Raw genomic sequence first — 19,970 nt, forward strand, 5'->3', positions numbered from 1 at the left:
GGCGCCAAGCCTGCCATCTGCCACTGTACAGAGAAGTCCCTGTCTGCCAGCGCGTGTGCTGAAGGAAGCCTTTTGCACCCGCCCTCTGTAACTTCGCCATGTGGCTCTGTCTTTCCCTCAAGGGCACGAGAAGTTGCTTAGATGCCCACCTGAGTAGCCAGGCACTTTCAGTGGGTACCTGTTGTCTCTGCCCTGGCACTGGAGTCACTTTACCAGCACACAGCACTCCTGGTGGCGGCTCTCTCCATCGTACACGCGGTGAGTCACAGCCAGGCTTGACAATCTTACTGTGGAGGCTATGTATAACTGCACCTCAGCTGAGACCAGGTCCTAGTACTTCCAACGAAGACATTATAGCGTGAGGGTCTGCACGGTCCACACAGGGCTACACTGAGGGCAAGTCTAGAGCCTAGGGTAGATAAGAGTCCGAAAGCCCTTTGCCTTACTGATGGAATAATCTTCTTGGGCACTGTGTGAAGGTTGACTTTGAATTACTCAGATGCTCATTTCTGTACAGGCAGAGAGCTGAGTACTGTCTGGACTTTGGTGTTCTAATCGCTCAGCACCTGCATCATATCTTGTAAGCATTCTTCTCCATCACCTTCTGATTGGTCTAATAAAACAGCTGATGGCCTATCGCAGGACAGGAGAGGAAAAGCAGGACATCCGGGCAGAGAATGGAACTGTGGGAAAAACTGCAAAGGCACGGGATTCGGCAGCCAGGCATGGAGGAAGCCGGATGCATGAGGGCAGAGTGGAAGGAACGGGACATGTGGCAAACACCAACTGTTGTAAACGGGTTGTTAGGTTATATGAGCTAGTTGCAAACAAATCTAAGCTATACGGCCTAAGCATCCATGGATAAATATAAGTCTCTGTGTCATTACTGGAAGCTGGTGGGTCGAGACGGTCTGGAGATACGTTCCATCAGGACGTGAGAAGTACTGAGAGCTTTGTGTAGCAGAAGCTTGCCTGGAACCCACGAGCAATGACAGAATCTGTCTCTGAGTGCTGTGGGTGAGACACCCCGTGCAGATGGCAAGAACAAGTGCACAATTCAGTGAGAGGCACCACACATACATACACACACACACACACACACACACACACACACACACACGCGCCTTGCTAAGCAACATCTGTGACTGACGTTCTGAGCACCTATCGGCCCTGCCCGGTACTTGCTGGACACCCTTTGTTGTTCTTTCAACAGAAAGAATGAAGGAGTTTATGAGGGAGGGGGTTCTTCGGGCAGGTGGTGGGAAGTCACAGGAAGCAAAGCACACAGCTGTGAGACGACCTAGGCGCCTGAGACCCACTGGGAGCTGGGTGCTGTGACCACACCACCTTCCCAGTAGGAACATACGGTGGCTGGATTGAGCACCACCCACCTCCCAGAGCTCATGTGACCTCATCTTGCCTTTATTGCCGAGCCAAAGCAGGTCTAGGTTACTGAGGAGTCCGACTGCCGGGGACTCATCTGGTCCTTTGGAAGAATGAACACAGGTGAGCGGCATTCTGTGAACACAAACCCAACCCAGAGACATGTCCAGTGCAAGCCTCCGGCCCTTGAGGATGAGAGCAATCGATAAGTACTCTCAACTCTATAGCCCAGAAAGACTGAGACCAAAGGACCATTGCCCCTGGGTGCCCCTGGGCACCGCTGGGTATGACTGGGTATGGTTGGGACCACTGGGTACCACTCAAAGTGTCCGGAAGTGAGCCCAGGCCAATGCTGTCACTCAGCACCAGTAAGGAGGAGAGATCAGCTAGAATCCAGAGTGAGCACCAGTGCCTGGGGGCTCTAGACAGAAGCAAAGCCACCCTGCATGGGCCCTGTGCTCTGCTGGTCTATGAGGTATCCAATGGCAGGAGCAAACACCCTTCCAGAAGGCAGGCAGAATGCCACTTCCCTGTCTGGAATGTGTCTGGGAACAGGCACATACCTGCAGGGGCTCTGCATGCAGGGCTGCCCCCTGAGCCCAAATGCTCACACTTGCAGCCATTCATGCTGCATGGGCTTTAATGAATCCTTAGAACACAGGAAAGCAGAGCCCAGTGCTCCCAGCCTCCTGCTGGTATGAACAGTGCTGCTGGGAACAGCCAGGCCCCGGCTGTCAGCAAGCACTCGCTCGTCTCAACAGCTAGCTGTGGGCCAGATCAAACCGCCTGGAACAGCTCAGGTAGGGAAGCAGCTCGCAAGTCCTGCAGCCAGCAATGCCCACTACCCTCTGTGCCCCTGTCATCAGCACTGACCTAATCACCTGGCTGGCACAGCCCGCTAACCTCATGGGCAGCACTGCCAACTGACCTGGTCAACAACGCCACGGCCGCCGCTGCTCGTCCGCAGAGCCAGGTGTTTTCCTGCGCAATCCTTTCCAGAATGTTCTTGTCCTGCAAACTGTGCTCCTGGGTATACTTTCACTGTCTCCCCGCACCCCCACACCCCCCTTCTTTGCTGTCAGCCTGAGACAATGGCTATGCATTCTCAGGGAGGAACTCACCTGGGCTCTTGGACATGAAACATGGCGTTAGGTAATTCCTAAGAACAAGGCCCTATTCATAGGCTGATGAGACATGACTCTGGACATGCTCCAGGTGAAGGCGACACTGAAGAGGCCACTGGTGAGAAGGCGTTGACGATTAGGGTGGCTCTGCCCAGCAGAAGCTGGGCCATGGCTATGGGGGCATGGCTGGTAGGTCTGGTCATCTGTAAGCCTGAGGGACAGACACACTACACAGAGGAAAACCTCTGACAAATGTGACCCATACACCAGGAAGGTGCTCTGCCAGCCTGTGTCTTCACGGCAGGACCTGTGACCTGTGCAGAGGCCCTCAAGCTGCCTTGGGTGTCTGCATCCCATCTGCTCCCAGGACAATCCAGTCCAGCTCCCCGATGGCTCTTGGCTATCCTTCAGGCACATCACTGTGTGGGGCATTAAAACTCCAAACAGCCCAACTCAGCTGTGTGGGCTCTGCCACCCTCACAAGAACCCACGTGCAAGAGGGTAGAGGAGAAGGGGCTGTGAGCACAGCCCCAGCCGTGCACCTGAGCCGAGCTGCTGTCTGGCCTGCACTGTCTCCTCACCGAATCCAGCAGTGTGCGTTCTGCACAAAGTCTCTGCGGGCTCCCGACAGGGGCGGGAGTCAAAATGGATGAGGCCTCCAGGGTAGGACCCACTGCATCTGAAGATCAGCATGCCAGGACGGCGTGTTACCATCAAACAGTGCCTTTCTTTGGAGTCCAACTGGCGTTCTGGGATGCCCCGATGCATGCCCAAATCGTGACCACGACTGACACAAACTAATAATGATGTCTCGTGTCATCTAAACAAAACCCAAACTGTGTATTGTTATCCAAATGTCTGTGCAGCTCTAACTCATGTTGACTTGGTAATGCCTTTGCCAATGTTCTTTAGGAGACTGGACATTATGGTTTTTTTTTTTAAAGGACAGAATTCATCATTCAGAGGGTAGCAGTCGCCAGGCAGGCTCTGAACATCTGAACTGGCAGTCTATGCCCATGCAGGCTTCTTGCACAGCCTCTGCAGACAAGCCTTCCCCTGGCATCGTCGAGGGTCCCCTAGAAGAGTATGCCAGCCCTTGGCTGTTTGTGGGCTGTAAGAACAGCCAGGTAAGCCTAGGACTTGGATTAGCAGAGTCCAGATGGTACAGAACAGAAATGGGAAGTTCATGACCTCAGCAGGAATAAGCCAGAGTCAAAGCAAACCACCCCACAAGGCTAGCGAGGGCAGGAAGGGACCAGGGGAGAGAGAAAGAGCTCCCTCAATTGCTGCTGACCACGGCGATGCCCAGTGATCCCACACATACAATTCTTCAAACTCCTGAAAATATCCCAGCCTGTGGTCTGTTTCTGCACTTACGTGTTGGGGGAGCCAGCAAGGAAGAGTGTGTCCTGGTGGCCAAATGCTTGGAGACCTCATAGCTGGCTGCAGGAGGGCCTCCCTTGGGTCCACCAGTAAGACTTCTTTAATGGAAGGAGAGACAACAAGTACAGGTAGGTAGTGCTGTCCAAGCTGAGGACCAAGAAGGGAGCTAGCTGCCCAGCACCATGGGAAGGAACATGTCACAGTGAAAAGCCTGACGATCTATGGGGACGGTGGTGGCTGGCTGCCGGAACTCAGGAGTGGGTGGCCTGGAGTTCCTGCTCAGGGCATGGTGGGCCTTTTAGAATAGAAAAAAGGGACCCACCAATGGTATAGGAGTAAGGTTTGCCTAGGATCTGAGAGGGGGGGGGCGCTAAGGGACAGCTGCAACCCAGGAGGTCTGTGTAGCTGCTGACAGGACAGGAGCACCATTCCGTGCCAGAGTCCAACACTGAACTTCAGACCCTAGCTGGACTGTGAGGCCATAAGTGACCGTCATGATGGCCATGTACTAATGGCCACCCTATGTGATTGTTTAGGTGATCTGAGACTGGTGTGGAGCCTGAGAAATGCTACCCCTCTGGTGGCCGTTAGCAGGGATCCCATTATAAATTGATACCACCCTGTTCCCATCCCACCCCTCCAGTTCATCTGGGGACAAAGTTAGGAGAACTTACACCAGTTTGTAAGACACACATGCCTGCACCCCTGGAGAGCGTGTCCCCTCTAGTGGCACTGTGCAGGATCTGCACCACCATCCATAGGCAGGTATCATCACACAAAGGGCTTGGGATACCTCTCCTCTGCTCCTTCTGCCCATGAGGAGGAAACACACGGGGACTCTCACATGGGACCCTTGGGACAAAGGCCCTCTCTCCACAAACCAGCTGCTGACTCTCAGACATTGACCCTGCATCTGTCAGCAACCTGGGCCTAGCCTGGTTATCAGAGGCAACCTCAGTGAATCAACAGACCCCACGCATCCCCTTCCTGCCCGCTTCTCTCTCGGGTAGGTCTCTGGAAGCCACGCCTTCTGCACCCCATCCTCCTAGCTCTTTGAGGTGCAGAGTGATTCCACCAACTTGCAGCTTCAGTCCCTGCTGTGTGCCTAAGACTGTCACTCTGTGTCTCAGGGAGGCAGGCAAACCTAACTGGTCCTCCTAACCGGCTTCTCTCCATGAACAGAACAAACCGTAGGGCTTATCTCCAGTTCTCTTCTTTCTCTTAGACCCAGGTCCAAATCCATGAGCAAGGCTGTTGGTTTCAATTCCCCATCTCCCCAAAGCTGGCTGACCACTAGGCGGCACTACCCACTCCTGACCAGCAACTATGACCGACCAGCTCAGATTGGGCCTTCCTGCCTGCACCTCCCCTCTACCGGGTCAATGCTGTCCTGTGAAAAGACAGACAGATGCTTGGGCTTCAGTTTTTCTTACTCTACACGGATGGTACTCCAGATGCCCACCACTGCCGTTCAGACTCATCGAGATTGGTGCACACACGGACTCAGAAACCTGCACAGGTTCAAGTCCGATGGGGTCCCACTACTGAGGAGGAAGTGGATGCAGGGTCCCGCCCCTAACCGAGATGCTACTTGCAATAGACACCTGTTGATAATGGGGGGAAAAAGTAGTTGGCCAACACCGGGTTTTGTTTGTTGGAGCGCTACCTTTCTTCTTCCTTTTTTTTGTCTTAGACACTTTTAACTTGTTTTGATTTTCTTTTTTTCTGTTTTGAGAGACAGGAAATACGAAGTTGGGTGGGTAAGGTGGTAGAGAGGATCTAAGAAAAGTTGGGAGAGGGGAAAACACACACACACACACCCCCACACACACACATACACACACGCGCACACACACACAAATTAATTTTAAAAAGATCACTCCCCAAGGACAAGTGCATGGGCTGCCCATGAAGGTGAGCCGTCTGCAGAATGTACTTGGTATGGAACTGAAAATCTCCCAAGGTGATAGGTAAGTTCAGGCAACCTCCTTCCCCTCCCTGTGGTCTGCAGGTCACCAAGCATCCTAACCTCTGATGACCTTATGTCTGGACACAATGGAGGGCAGAAGTGGCTCTTCACAGTCACAGCCCCCCTTACCCCCACAGAGAATCACTGTGGAGACCACACATCCTGGAAAACATAAATCTCTCTTTCCTCGCTACAAGTACCTGTGATTATTTCCCCAGTTGCTTTGGTTGCTTGGCAAAACACGGCGCCTTTCATTCCTTCCTACGAAATCATCCAAGGCCCTGCATGCCTGGACTCTGTTCCAAAGCAGAGGGCCTGCCCCGTCCAGGCCCGTGCCCTAGGCCCTGCCGCATTCCTCCACTTCAGACCCTGGGTTCTGGGCTGTACTTGGAGAGCTGTGTCACTCTATTAGAACTAACTGTCGGAGTTCAGTCTTCGGCTCTGACTGAAAAGTGGCCCTGTTCTATGCAGCACAGCACCACGCCTTCGGAGATGGCCTCTCCCACAATGCACCACAGAACACAGCTGCAGCCAGAGCCGGCGCCCACATGAGCAGCTCTCACCAGCAAAGCTTCTCTGAGGGAACTGGAGGGACCCACTGAGATCTGCCACTTGGCTCACTGGGCTGCTTCCACCCTACCCCCACCCCTATTGAGTCAAGGGCTTGACAGTAAAGCATCAATATTCCTATCATTTCTGAAGCCAGAAGGCTGGCCAGTGCCAAGAAGCAAACTGGCCAAGCCCACACAGAAAGGCTTTCTCTGTGGGGCCTCCATAGCACCCCACCCCTGTGACCCCTGACCCAGTCAGACTTGGGCCCACACACTGTGAGGACACACTCCAAGGGTTCTCACACACAAAAACCCAGGCTTTCAGAGATGGGGTCACTCAGCTGTAAACCCCCCTCCCCCGCCAAACACATCCACACTCCATCCTCAGCAGGTCACCGTAAAGATCCAGCCAGAACTGACTCTGTATATAACACAAGCCCTGCCCTTGTGGGTCAGCCCACTGCCTCACGGTGCTGACGCCTGACCATTCATCCCTCCTCAGAGACAGGGCCTTCGATCCCAGGTTAACAGCTCTAGGGTGAGCACCAGAGACCACTTCAGTTGGTTATCTTCATATTCTTTGAGGAGAACCAGAAACCAAACTGAAATTGTGACTCTATTTTCCTTCAAAGGGTTGTGTAGGGGGGAGGTGGGCTGTGGTAGCTATAGGATCTGGCTAGCTAGCACTAGTCCCAGCACTGAATCCTAGCACCGAAAAAATTAAAACAAACAAACAACAACAAAAAAAAACCCCAAAAGACAACCAAATACAAAACAAAACAAAGACACATATTTGTTTCCTGGTTCTCTCCCATGTAAACTTTTTTTCTTCTTCTGTTTTGTCTTGTTTCACACTGTAGCCCGGGCTGCCCTCCAATTTGAAGTGAACCTCCTGTCTCTACCTCGTGGATGCCCGAAGTGCACGTGCGAGCCATTACACCTGACTTGATACAGTCTTAATTGGATGAGATGATATACCAGCTCAAACATCACCACCATCATCATGACTCTAGAGTCTTCAGTGCTGTATCACAGTCCTTTAAAAAGCAATGCCATGGCGGGAGGGGGAGTCCTGGCTCAGTGGTAGGACACCCTGTCAATCCCTGGGTTCCATCCCCAGTGCTACAAAAAAAAAAAAAAAAAAAAAAAAAAGTGGCGCAGGTTCCGAGAGAAGCTGGATAACACCCACCAGCCTCGTCCAGAATGAAAAGCAGAAACAGTTCTTAAAGCAGCACACACCTTCAGGGTAGTGGCCCCAGCAGTGAGAGAGAGCGGGTCTCTGAACTAGGTGTGGAAGCCCCTGGACTTCAGCGTCCCCTGCTCCTGCCACCACAGCTCAGTCCCTCTTGTCAGCCTCTGGTGACTGTAGCCTTCCCCGGGCCAATCGGCACCAAGCTCCTCTCCAGGAAGCTGAGTCAGCCAGGCCACAACCCTGTGGAAGAGCCATGCGCTACCCTCTAGGCATGTCCGTGATGCTCTTCTACAAGATCCTCCATATGACCGTCAAAGTTGTGGCGTGCACTCAATGCTAGTCTCAAATTCAACGCTCTCCCGCCTCCACCTCCCCTGTGCAGTGGTTGTGAGTACGCATCACTGTACTTGGCTTTGCACAGTTTTTTGTTTGTTTTTTTTTAATGTTGTGTTCAAGTTCCCAGATCACATCCTGTATCAGAAAGTGACATACAGAAGGCAGGAACGTGAAACTCAATAATTTGATTAATCAAGTTTAATCAAAATGTAATAACAACTGGGCATGGTGGCGCGTACCTTTAATCCCAGCACTCGGGAGGCAGGGGCAGGGGGATCTCTGTGAGTTTAAGGCCAGCTGGTCTCCATGATGAGTTTCAGGACATCCAGGGCTCTGTTAACACAAAGCGACCCTGTCTCTGGAAAACCGAACCAACCCACAGACACCATTTTCCACTGGCAGATGTGTGGACTGTTGTCTGTATGCAGGTGAGGGCAGGCACAAGGTAAGGCAAGGCCTGTGGCTGGGCAGTGGAAAATAAGGCAGGCACAGAGTTTTGGAGAGAGGAGAGAGGAGAGAGGAGAAGAAGAAGAACCAATATGGAGGCAGGGAAGGACGACCCAGATCTGTGTGGCCTTAAAGGGCCACAGGTAGCTATGAATATTTTATAAGGGATGGATTTTTATAGGACAATTTGTCTTATCTAGGTGGGTAGTTTATATCAATATTAATTGGCTCTGAGTTTATTGTGTGGGCGTTCTGTGGAGTGAGAATTTATTGATATAAATCTGATTGATGAATTATAAGCTCATTGAGTTTCTTATTGGGTTACTGGGAGTTGTGACTATAACCACAGGGGCCGGATGTTGGGAATGTGAGCAGAGTCCGCAGTAAGAGAGCTGTGAGATAGGCGGTCTCTGTATGGAACTGGCGTGGTAGTGACCCGCCTTGGGAACTAGATAGATGGCGAGATTGCCACAGGGCCCCGAGAGTAGCCAGCAACAGTGTGGGGTGGAAATCGGAAACTGGAAACTTAGTGAGTTGGGCTGAGACAGTTTGTTGATTGAGGTGAAAATACCCCGCAGATGTCGTGTGGCCCACCGGCGTCAGCCATAGTGTGGGACGGGATGGTGCATTTTACTTTTTAGTATTTACTACAACACAGATACACATTAATTCGACACAGGAAAAGCAAGAAACAGTGGGGTGGAAAGAGACGGACAATAGCACTAGGAAACATTACTTCCTTGTTTCATAATCAATTTTTGGGAGTTCACATAGAGAAAGAGGCAAAAGCCAACATGCAGGCCCGGCTGCCGTGGAAGGGCCAGCCAATGAGGTAGGGCTGAAGACCCTGAAGAAGGTGCACACAAGGTAGGAGGGGATGAATGCAGGACCTTCCTAGGGTGCACTGTACCCCACCTCTCTCCAGAGGCTGCAGTCCAGGCCCTATCCACACCACCTTGCTGCCTACCTACAGATACATTCGTGGCCCATCTGTCGTCTAGTCTCGGGTCATTTCAGACCCTCCCAAGCTGTCTGTCCTGGAGCACTCCCTGCAGTGTACTGTCCCTAAAGCACATGTCCCTAAAGCTAGTCAGAGTTGCAGTGCGACCCCAACAATAATTAACTGTACATCCCACTACCAGCCAAGCAAACTGTCCTCAGGAACGAACGTCGTTATGCTCTGAATGTCTCCAGACAGAACCTTCCTTCCGTCTGCTGTGCCATTTACTACTTTGAGTCGTGCAATTAGAGAATGGTGCCTTATACAACAGGGATTTTCTTTCAATCATGAAAATGATTTATACTGTTATCTGCAGACAACGGCCACAGGTGCTGAATTTCCAGTTTTCTCTGGTGGCGAACACAGAACACTTTCATGTGTAGAGCGTTTTGGGTTTTTGTTTGTTTGTTTTTTGTTTGTTTTTTTTTTAATACACATTGCTTCCCAGTGACGTCAGACATGAACAGAACCAAGCCTAGAGTGGACAGTCACAGGGCTGGTGGCGTAGTGGTGACCCAGGACTCGGGCACACAGGACCCACCCAGAACTTCCCCATCTGGAACCACCAGAGCTTGCTTCGAGCCTCACGGAGAAGGGTCTCGCCAAAGAAGGGGAGCATCTAAATACTAAGAGGATGCCTGTGGCAAATCTAGAACTGTTTCAAAAGAAGGCTGGAGGTTGCTTAGTGGTAGAGCTTGTGCATGCATGATGTCGCGGCTCACATTCAAGCGCCTCGAAAACAAGAAGTTATTTCCGATAACTGACTTTTCCCCTCGTCCCCCAATATCCGAAACTCCTCTCATTAATAACTGGTCTGTACGGTGAAGCTCATGACAGATGGGCATCGCCACCAGATCTTCCCTCTGAGAGGTCATGAGTGACTACTGAATAACTCTGGACAGTGACTTCAGACAAGGTGACTCACGAGTTTGGTACTGACGCCAATGAAATGACAGAAAGCTCTTGGGGCCAGAAAGGAGCGGTAAACATCTAAAGAGACTAAGTATAAACGTCAACAATCTTTTCTAATAAAAGTTATTCTTGGTAAAACAGGTATTTGAGATATATACATTTTCTAATATATGTTATTAGTTACGTTTCTATTGCTGTCATAAAGTACCATGACCCGGACAGTTTATTTGAGCATCTGTTTGCCTAGGGATAGAAGTGGGCGGAGTACAGCACCAGGCACGGTAGCCACGGAAGGAAGCTGAGGACGCACACCTGAAGCCACAAGTAGACACGCACGAGGCAAAGAGAACATACGAGGAACAGTGCACAGTGCACAGCTCTGAAACCTCAAAGGACGACGTACTTCCTCCTTCAAGGCCATACCTCCTAGACCTGCCCAAATAGCACCCCCAACTAGGAACTGAGAGTGGGGGGCATCCCCATTCAAACCACCACAGCTTGACCTGTGTATTAATTTGGGGATCAAACCCAGCATGTTGCGTGCCACATCCCAGCCCTGCCTTCTTGTTTATGTGAAATGTCTCATTATTGTAGCCCGGGCTGGCTGTAGACTCAAGATCCTTCTAATTCAGACCTTCAAGTGCCAAAATATATTTTTTAATAGTAATTGAGGCCGCAGCAGGGCATTTGCCTGGCAAGGTACTCAGCAGTAGTAGTATTCACCTGCTAAGAATGTGCATGGGCCTCGATGTAATCAAGAAAAAGTCACCCGGCAATGAAATGCCTTCCCCTGCCCAGATTCTGAACACAGCTACACAGCTCGCTCACTGTGTGGTCCAGCCAGAGAAAAGAACGATTGCTGCCCTTGGGAGTCCAAGGGAACCTCTTCCTCCAGCAAAGGCTGTAACTGGGATGCATCCTACCTTAGAGTCCACACCAAGCATACATCAACTGCCCTCTGAGAACCTGACAAGACTGCATCCAAAAAATGGTGTCCCACAGTGTCCAGGGCCCAACCACCTGCTTTTATTTACTGCACATCAGCTCAAGATCTACCCTCATTATTGAGCAAAGGTAGGTAGCAAAAGAAAAAAGAAAAACAACAAGCCAGCAGCAGCACCTTCGCCCTAAGGGGGACATTAGGATCCTAAGGGTCTCAATTTAAACACCCCAAGATGACTTCTCTCATGCAGTTTCAGCGACCTGTGAATTCAGCCCACATCTCCAGGACAGAGGCTGCACGTGCCCTTGGGTCTTATCCTCAGGCTATGGGGTCACAGTGATGTTGGGGACTGTCTACTGCCTGTGCCGAAGATAGACATTCACTGAAGTTGGGCGTCTGCTCATTGCTCTGTGTCTAGGGACACCCACTGAAACAGAGGGCTGCATGTTCGGTTATCTAAGCCTGAGAACACCTAAGGCATAGGCTGAGAGACTGCTTCTGTCTGTGCTCAGGGACCACCCACCTGCAGATTTGTGGGTGCTTCTTGCTGCCCCATGTCCAGAGACACTCACTAAAACATAGAGTGGGGTAGGGACTGCTGGGCCTAGAGAGAGAAACGCCGGCCAGATTTGGGGGCAACTAAAACTGAAGTTGGGAGCTCCTTGCCATCCTGTGCCTGAAGACAGCTCTGAACTGGTGTTGGGGGTGGTTATTCGCTGCCGTCTGTGTCACTGTGCGCGGTCCCGCAAACCCAGGGTGGGATTTAGCTACTTCGGGGAGCTTTGCAGAAGTGCAACTTTTAAAGCAAAGAAGCAGCCTGTGCAAGCGGCCTGGGACAGGACGTAGGGTCTCCGTGCTCACTCACCGAGGGGCCGGGCGCCATCCGCCGTCTGCGTCTGCCAGTTGTCCCGCGCCCCCCGCGCGCCCCGCCCGCGATGCGCTCCCACCCCGCCCGCTGGGGAAGCCCCACCCACCTCTCCATGATTGGCCGGAACAGGCGGTGCCTCGTGCCCACTGGCCAGCGTTCCTGCCCGTTCCTCGGCCGCGCCCGACCCTCGCGCCCGCGCATTCCTGCGTGGCCACGTGGCCACCAGCCCCCCTCCCCGCCCCGCCCCCAGCTTAACGCCCCGCGCCGCGAGTGGGAGGGATGCTACCTACCTTGCGCCCCCCGGGAACAGAAAGGTCGCAGGAAGGACACCAGCTTGCAGTGCCCCAGAGTGGGCTCTTCTCCCCTCAGACTCCTGGTCACTGGGGAATGGCGCGGGGCCAGAGTGCGCCTCCCGATCATCCACCCTCTGTGAGACACTGGGAGTTGCGCTGCCCCGGGCGGGGAACACAAGACAGGCACTCCACCCAGCGTGACCCCGGCGACTGCTTGCTCACTGTAGATCCTGGTATAGGCTCCTGCGGGAAGGGGGCGCTAGACGACACTTCACTCCATCTCCAACCCTTCCCCCCACTCCCCACTTCTCCCATTTTGGGCCCCGGGGCAGTGGGGCACAGAAAGGATACCACACCCATCATGACTCCAGCATCCACTGCTCCTTACAGACCTACAGGGTAAGGGATGCCAGAACAACCCAGCCGACCTAGAGCAGCCCTGCCTGCATAGTCAGTCCAGGCTGACAGGGTCAGAAGCTCCTGGTCCGGCCAAGTACAGAAATCCAGGCCAACCGTGACCTCAGCTCACTACCTCTCCAGGCACTTTTACAGCTTGCCTGTCACCAGGAGCCTCTTGTTTTCCCCGAACCTGAGTTCCAGCTCTCTAATACAGGAAGTGATGCTGGGGAGAGCTTAGCTAACCTTCCTGCTCATGGCTGAGCCTTGGAAGGAAGGCGCTGTGGAGACCAGGAGCATCACGCTTGTGGACCTTGGTCATAAGAAAAGGCCTGCAGGTGTCTGCTGGGATATTCTGGAAAAGCCCTTCTGGGAAGTTGAATTTGTTTAGCATGAACCTTTGTTTTGTGCATGTAAAGGGAAGCAAATCATTAAATTATTAAGGGAAGATGCCACCCATCAAAGGGTTAACTGGTGCACAGCTAGTGCACATAGCAAACGTGTTTCCATGCTGGACTGTCACCTCTCCCACCAACACGGTTGGTAGAGGCAATGTGCTCTGTAGTTATGACACTTCTCAGACTACTATGACTAGGTAGGTCAGATTATATCCTAGGTACCGTGACAGCTCAGGTGACAGCTCGGGGTCGTTTGGAAGTAGCACTTAACTAAAGTTACAGGAGCGGACTATGTTGAACTTTCAAACCTGTCTGAACACAGAGAAGACACTCCTATTTCTCTGTGGAAGACCACGGGGTAAAGTACTCAAAGAACTCCCAGACTGGAATCATGAAGAACATTTTCCAAGGAGCTTTGTGAGAGGAAATAGGTCGGTACTTCGATGTACTCCCCTGGAGTAGAGAGCACATAGCATCCCCCCGCCCAAGTCTGTGAGAGAAGAACCACATCAGCCAGGGCTTGGTATGAAGCTGGTCAGAAAGGAGTCGGACTGGCTCAAGTTCGGCCCAATCTATTATAGTATCACACATCACCACGTCTGATAGTCCACAGGTGGGAATGTGGGACGTTCCATTTCAAGTCTTCTTTGACCCATGGGATGCCAAGAAAAGTTAGGCTTCATTATCAAACACTGAGGGATTTTCTTTTAATTAGTATGTAAATGCACTCATAAATACGTAAGTATATTTAGTTACATATGCAAAGCGTACTTCCACTGTGCCCTAGCAGTGTATGATTTTAACCTTCAAACCTCATGAAGATCCTGTATGGCTGGCACTGTGATTCGCAGACGACCCGTGAGATGGAACTTCTTGTGTTACATAATTGAACCCACACTCTGCATCTGCTGATGTAATGTTCTGATGCTGTCAACTGGGTCATGGCCGTGACAGATTGTTTCTGTCTGGTGTGTCAGATGCCGAGAATGGTGTATTACAGATGTCAACTCTCCCTACCCATTCCGGACTGCCCTAAGCATCTAAACAATGTTACAAAGTAATCCAACCAGTGTAAGGGTGGGAGCTCACAGAAAATAGCTATATTGTTAATCTTAGAATCAAATGAAATGGGTCACAGGCTAAAGGGAAATGACTTTAAAGTTTCTAGAAGAAAATGTGGGAAAATATTGGTCTCCTGATAGGATACACTAAACTCTCAAAAAAGCACTAAGTGGCCTTAATCAAGGCTTAAAGTTCTTGCTCATCTCAGGGCCTGGTTAAAATGAAAGGGCAAGATGTGCTTCAGGTAGATACTGTCAGCACACGGTGAGGGCTTGTGTGTGTGCTGCATCCCCACAGGTTTGTGTATTTCAGAACTTGGTCCCCAGTTGGTGGCACTTGTTTTGGGGGAAGGTTGTGAGTCTTTAGGAGTCTAGCTGGAGGAAGAGGGTTACTAGGAGGGTGGGCCTTGGGATATATATTCAAACCCTCCTTCCCACTCTATTTCTTGCTTAGTGCCAGGTAATAAGCAGCTCCCACCAAGGAGCCCCCAATCACCATGCCTTCCCCATCGTGACAGACCGTGTCCCTTCAAACCATGAGCCAAATAAGCCCTCCTCCTTTAAGTCCCGTCTAGTTAGGCTATTATTAGTGATAAGGAAAAAAAACTAATACTTATTTTTTCTCCCCCACCCCCGTTGTTGCCTTTGTCAATTTCATATTGCTGTGATAATATCTAAGAACGAGTCATTCATAATAACCAGAAATCAGCTGCTTGCAGTCCTTACATTACTTACAGGTCAAGGTCTCCCACGCTCTATGCCTTCTATTTCTATGATAAAGACAATGACTGAAAGCAACCTGCAGAAGAAAGGGTTAATTTCAGCTCACACCTCCCAGGTCACAACCCTTCGCTGATGGAAATGTTAGGGCAGGCATCTGATGGCTGGCAGTACCTGAAGCCAAGACTGCAGAGGGATGCTGTTCACTGGCTTGCTCACTGTGCTTTCATGAACCTAAGGGACTGAACATAGGGAAGGCATTGGGGAATGGTCAGCAATTACCTCTTTCCTAAGTAGACACACTTCCCTTCAGAATTTCCCCTAGATAGCCCTGGTTTGTATTGGGTGCACAGACTTCAGAGCCACAAGGACATGCTTATTCCGTGTCACTCTAAGTTGCCTTTGGAGGCCCCCATGAGTCTGTGGAGCATGGAACCAACAGGGACTTCTGCACATAGGTAGGAACTATCTTAGGGAGATAACTCAGGGAGGGCTTCATACTAAGGAGGATCAAGTTTTGAGGTGGGCAGGTGGTCTTGGGAACAGCACAGGCCATGTGATTACCCAGGAAGAACGTGGGTTCGGGTAGGAAGCAGCGCTTGCCACAACTGATAGCGATGGAGACTTCCGAGTCGCAGCAGCAGACCTCTAAAGTCACTGGGATTCCCGGTGCAATTGTGTGTAGTCCTCCTTCTCCTGCATCTCAGCAAAGCCATGAAGACGGTGAGCGGAACCACCCAGAACGATGTCATTTTTGTCTGAACCCTTTGGTGAGCCACCCTCAGCGGACCCTGGGAGCAGGACTGTTCTAAATCCCTGTTCCCATCCGTGGGAAATGAAGCTGCTGTGCTAGACTTAAGATGAAACCACTTTCTGGGGCCAGGTTAACTGTTGGCACTTCTCCCAGTAGGTGACACCTGGCAGTACAATAGAAACCAGTTCAGGACAGGGATATCTAATAGCTTCTACCACAAGGCCAAGCATCCCTGGCCTGCAGGACCAAGTGTCCCCAGCTGTCACTTGCCAGATAAACTTGCTGACACCCACCATACCTCCACGCCCTCTCTGCCCATCTAACTCACAGATGCTGCCACTGACCCAGCTACTGGGCACCTTCCCCTCAGAGCAGGCTGGCGGACACACAAGTGGCGGTTACAACGGTGGATGGATGTCGGAAGGAAAGCAGCTCTGAACCATGGGAAATGGACAGTGCAGACGCACTCGGCCTGCTCACATCCCTCCTAAGAGGGATAAAGCCACACAGCTTATGTGTCCCCAGTCCTGCCTTCCACAGAGCTATGGGCTACATACAGCCCTCCGTTCATATACCCAGGGTCTCTGCGGGTCACCAGCCTGAACTTTAATCTGATAAGGTAAAGAATTAGGTCTTCTCCAGGTTCCAGGCACAGACTGAAGCTTGGCAGACCACACCCTTGTGATTTCTGGACCTAGAGATCTATTTCTGTCCCTGCCCCAACCCAGGCTCCTTGTGATAAATGGGAGGCCAAAGAGAAAAGGGAGGGACGTTGAAACTATGAAAGAGACGACTTGGGGACCGTGTAGATAAGGCTGGCTGGCTGTCACTGGGGCTCTGTCAGTGGATCTGCACAATGTCGTGGGAGAAGGGCGCGTTGTTCCTGTGGGAACAGGGACCTTTTGTTTCTCCGAGCTTCTACAACAACTGCCTATTTTCTTGTTCTGCTCACTCAAGCTAGAGGGAGAGATGAAGAGCAAAGGGGTCCAAGAGTAGAAAGTGAGTCCTTGGAGGAACCAAAGTGCACCTCCTGGGGGGTCAGGGGAAGGGACAAGCGATTTAACTACATGCTTTCCCTTTCTGACGGTGTGGCCCAGTGAGCGGCTAGGACCCAAGAGTGTGGTTCATCACAATAACCGCCATCCTCTTGGCCCTCATGGTGCCCCCAGCACCCTCTGCTCTGTTCAGACAGCTCAGAAGGAAGACTGAGCAGCAAGAGGGGATAGTAGTGGAAACGAGGGAAGGCTAGAGACTCCACAGCATCCCGGCCAGAGCCAATGGAGTCCTGTGTGCCCTGGTACAAACAGAGCTAACAGAGACAACAAGGAGCCCAGGCAGCCCATGATTAGAGGCACAGCCAGCAGGGACTGTGTGGTGTTTTCCTGCCCCATTGCCATGAGTCCTGCCCCAGCTCACAGTGAGGCAACCAGCTCCCTCTCTTATCACACGCGCACCTTCTGAGTGACGTCTGTGTTCCAGATCCAGCAGACAGATTGAGAGACTAGAACTTCATGATTGTGGAGAATTAAAATGTAACAGGCAGACAGCCAAAATTATCTGGAGCTATCTTTAGTCCCCTTAACAGCCGCTCACTACCAACCTCTGTCTGACTTAAACGCTTTGTGAGTTTTTAACCTGGGAAGACAGGATCCACCATAGGCAGACGAAGCACTGAGTTTCCTGGGGTAACCTAAAGGAGCATGGGTGACTCATTCGCAGCTGCATGGCCGAGCCTCCACCTGAGTTCAGGCCATAGCTCACAAAAGCTCCCTTAGAGCCCCGTGCACACGTTGCAGGCAGTTCCACAGAAGGCATTCCCCTCTACAGAGCAATCGCTTTCTGCCTTTATAGCATTGGAGAGCGGAGAGCAACTCTGTGAATCTTCTGACCTCCCTCCTCCTGGCAAGTTTCCTTAGCTGCTAGAGCCCTACACCCTCCCTCTAAGAGGAAATGCTTCAGTTAGAAGGAAATGTGTCTACAACAGGTTAGACTGTACTGCTTGGCAGATCATTGGCTTCCACCAGCCCTAAAGCTAATGTCATGTGACAGGACCTGCTGTCCTGCAGCCCATCCAGCTGGTGTCCTTGTCCACCAGGTAGATCAGGCCATAACTGTAACTGTAACTGTAACTGTAGCCGTCTGCCCGATCTGTTCTCCTGAGCTGTATCTGGCCCAGAGCAAACTACTTCTTGCTCACTTTGAAATGAGAGCCGTGTTTTGTAGTTATGCCGGGGTCACGCACGCCTGCACAATTGGTAGTAACCCAGAAGTTGTAAGATTCACGCCAGCTGCTCAGGACCTTTTAAGGAAGAGGCCCAAAGTCAGGGAAGCGTCTTCTGTCACAGGGTGGAGGGTCACTCAGGATGTGCGGAAGCTCAGGGAAGGGCTCTGGGAGTTCCGGAAGTGGAAGTGGGTGTCTGGGTGCTGGGAAGGTGGAGCTTGGGAAGGCCCAAAGCCCAGGGGTCCTGACCTCCACTTCACCTCAGGAAATGCAGGCTGAGGTGTGGCCTCTCCTGTTAGGCTTTGGGAAACAGAGCCAACTGTGTATCCAGCCCGGCCTAGAATACCCCTTCTCCACTGTATCCGGAGTCCAGCCTATAATTTCATGCTAGCATTACCCAACAACAACCAGTGTAGTCTTTCCGTTCCTCTCAGAAGCTTGCTAATTCCCAGAAAGTAAGGCCAGTGAATGCTAATCCTCTGTTCGCACAGAAGCCTCACAGGTCTGCGTGCTTCTGCCTCGCTCAAGGACCTGCCTTAGTCTGAGTTTGGGTTATATCAGGGCAGACGTGGTGACCCTGTTTGAACATGTTCCCTTGGCATGTAAGTTCCATATTTGTGTTTTTAAGATATGCAGAAAGAGATACGACAGAAAACAATTTCCACTGATGCACTTAAAGAATGATTAGCTATGGCTGGAGAGGCAGCTCAATGATTAAAAGCACTGATGTTCTCCCAGAGGACCTGGGTTTGATTTCCAGCACCCACGGGGCAGCTTGAAACTGTAACTCCAGTTCCAGGTCTGCCGTCCTCTTCTGGCTTCTTCAGGCACAGGCACCCAGGTGGTGCATAGACATATATGCAGTCAAAACAGTCATAGTCATAAACTAAACAAACAGAATTATTAGGACAGGCAAGCTGAGGCAGGAGGATGGAGCTTTCTCCACCTTAACAACAATAAAAGCCCACAGCTTCTCAGAAGCTATTACACCGCATTGGATGTAATTCTAGACAGTTCCTTAGAGCACTTCACATTTCATATACACAAAGAAAAACAGCCACGAACCACAAGTCCTGGAATGCTGACAGCACACAACTAGACTGTATCTGGAATCTTGGCTTCCTTGCTCACTGTTCTACAGAAACCTAGGAAAACTCCCCCGGGGGTTAGGAACTGGCTTTATCTAGTTTGGCCCAGAAGAGGAAAGGGCAGTTCCAATCTCCTCCACCTTGCGTACTGCAACATAGAAAGACGGGGAAAATACGCAATGTGCGGATTTAGCTGCAAGCCTCAATTATCAGAGCGAGGAGTCTCACTCACAGGCGACCCCGCTGATGCCATTAACTGTCCTCATCCACAGCTTGGAATTTTCCAGAGAAGCTCCAATCCTCGGGGTCCTTTACATAATGCCAGTGCCAGGGCTCACTGGCATCTAAACAGCCCTCCTCTGGCTTTATCTGCATGCCTACTCAAGATCTCACTCGCCGAGACTGTCCCAGAGTGAGATAAGACTAGACTATTCCACTCTGTCTAGGAAATTCCTTACAGCCTATGTCTGAAGGACTCGGGTTGCTTGTCTTAATCGGGGGTCACCAACAGATAAAGATCTGTGAACGGACACGCCACGCCACAGAACACCAGCTTTACCCAGTGCTCTCGTCAGCTGTGAGCCTTGAACACATCCTGCGAACAGCCTACCAAACAGCACAGGGAGGGAGTTAACTCCCAACTCCTGCAGAGGCTGAGAAACCACACCACCCACACAGAGGACAGGACTCAACGGTCCTGGAACGGCAGGAAATGCAGGAAGGAAATGTCAGGGTATAATTAGATTAAAAAACAAAACAAAACAAAACAAAAACTTGGACTAGCCAGGTGGTGGTGATGCAGGCTTTTAACCCCAGCACTTGGGAGGCAGAGGCAGGAAGATCTCTGAGTTCAAGGCTGGCCTGGTCTACAGAGTGAGTTGTGGGACCAAGGGTACACAGGGAAACAGCCTTGAAAAGCAAAGCAAACCAA

The 19,970-nt window shown here is 51.4% G+C and overlaps 2 protein-coding genes and 1 long non-coding RNA gene across 8 annotated transcripts in view; 2 read left to right on the forward strand and 1 right to left on the reverse strand.

The window, feature by feature from the left end:
* Positions 1 to 12,547, reverse strand: part of Arhgef10 (Rho guanine nucleotide exchange factor 10) — a 90,770-nt gene extending 78,223 nt beyond the window's left edge. For 3 of the 7 annotated variants that reach the window (XR_015639460.1, XM_087588536.1, XM_087588534.1), the window contains exon 1: positions 12,399 to 12,547. The gene's annotated coding sequence lies outside the window, so the exon portion shown is untranslated. 7 annotated transcript variants of the gene reach the window in all.
* The window catches only part of Erich1 (glutamate-rich 1), a gene marked incomplete at its 5' end in the record, with an annotated part of 52,793,804 nt that overhangs the window by 51,952,899 nt on the left and 820,935 nt on the right, over positions 1 to 19,970 (forward strand).
* Positions 12,351 to 13,245, forward strand: LOC134482525 (uncharacterized). The gene is made up of 2 exons (XR_015640086.1): positions 12,351 to 12,537; positions 12,792 to 13,245. It is a non-coding gene; the product is annotated as an uncharacterized LOC134482525 (long non-coding RNA).

Source organism: Rattus norvegicus, chromosome 16, assembly GCF_021556685.1.
Source record: "Rattus norvegicus strain SHRSP/BbbUtx chromosome 16, alternate assembly SHRSP_T2T, whole genome shotgun sequence".
Lineage (NCBI taxonomy): Eukaryota > Metazoa > Chordata > Mammalia > Rodentia > Muridae > Rattus > Rattus norvegicus.